Here is a 1,805-nt window from a genome sequence, read left to right as displayed (position 1 = left end):
ATCTATCCATTTCATTTATTTATTTATTTATTTATTTATTTATTTATTTTCATTTATTTATCTTTACAGAGTTGTTGTACCTAAGCTCTCATGAGATACTGTATAGAATTCTGGAGATTCTGGGAGCTCTCGGAACAGGCCAGAGTGGGTGTAGGAGGTTGCCGACTGGAGCGAGTGGAAAGCGGCCATTCAAGGGAACCTGGAGCTCCCAAAATAGGCCAGAGTGAGTGCAGGAGGTAGCCAAAGGGGTGGAAAGCAGCCATTCTAGGGAACCTTGAGCTCCCGGAACAGGCCAGAGTGGGTGAAGGAAGTCGCTGACTAGGGCGAGTGGAAAGTGGCCATTCAAGGGAACCATGAGCTCCCGGGACAGGCCAGAGAGTGAACCTACACTGTCTGGCTTGAAGGGAGTGGTGATTGGTCAGGCTGGACTGAGGATGAGGGAAGGTCCAAACTCAGCGACATCACCCAACATACTCATTTAGAGCCACATCCCAAGAAGAGACCCAGCCCCACACCACAGGTGGCAAAAGCAGGCTGAAACCTGAAGGCACTGCACTCCAAGCCAAGCCAATAAATGCAAAGAAAGATGGGTAAACCAAGGAAAACATTAACAACAGGGGAGATGGAGAGAAATCAGAACAAGTTCCCAAGTCCACCAAAACGTGCACCCAAGAGAGGAAGACCTAAAAGCAGCCATGAGAATAGAGTTCCAAGCCATGCTATAAGAAATGAAAGACACGCTGGACATAGATTACAATAAATCAATAGATGAACAAATGAACCAATTTAAACAAGAACTCCTACATAATATGAAAGAATCCATACAAAGAGAATTAAAAGAAATTCGTAAAACCATAGAAAGTCAGAAGAGCAGAATCACACAGCTCGAGAATCACAGAATGACTCAAAGATAAACTGCAATCAAAAGACAATAAAGAAGCCAACAAAGAAATAGAAAGAAAAGCACTGGAAGTAAAAGTCCAGTATTTAATGAACGAAGATAAAAGAAAAAATCTAAGAATTGTAGGTATACCAGAAGGGAAGGAAACAAGGAAAGGGGAAGAACAATTAGTCAGGGAGATAATAGCGGAAATTTTCCCACCCTCTGGAAAGACAAATCTGAGCAAATCCAGGAGGTTGAAAGAGTCCCCAACAAAATAGATCCTAAAAAACCAACTCCAAGACATATACTAATTCAAATGGTAAGAAACAAAGAGAAAGGCAACCTACTTAAAGCAATAAGGGAGAAAAAAACCCTCACATACAAAGGAAGAAATATTAGAATCAAACCAGATCTCCCATATGAAATACTTCAAGGAAGAAGACAGTGGAATGACATATTTAAACAACTGAATGAAAGAAATTTTCAACCTAGAGTCCACTATCCAGCAAAACACTCATTCATATGGGAGGGAAGACTAAAATCATTCTCAAACAAAAATGAACTTGCACTATTTGCACAAACAAAACCGACCCTAAATGACCTACTCAGAGATGAATTATACAATCCAAACCCCTGATTGTAATAACCACCCTAAACAACACAACTGCACAACAGCCCTCTCTGTCAATAATCTCCTTAAATGTCAATGGTCTAAACTCTCCCATTAAAAGACACATAATAGAGAACTGGATTAAAAAACATAAACTAGATTTTTGCTGCCTACAAGAAACACACCTACAAGTACAAGATAGGCACAGGCTTAGAATAAAAGGATGGAAATCAATTATCCAGGCCAATGGAAATAAAGAAAATGCAGGGACGGCCATTCTTATATCAGACCAAATTGCATTCAACTTCAAAA

This window comes from Suncus etruscus, chromosome 2, assembly GCF_024139225.1.
Source record: "Suncus etruscus isolate mSunEtr1 chromosome 2, mSunEtr1.pri.cur, whole genome shotgun sequence".
In the NCBI taxonomy this organism is placed as follows: domain Eukaryota; kingdom Metazoa; phylum Chordata; class Mammalia; order Eulipotyphla; family Soricidae; genus Suncus; species Suncus etruscus.
This window is presented reverse-complemented; position numbering follows the sequence as displayed.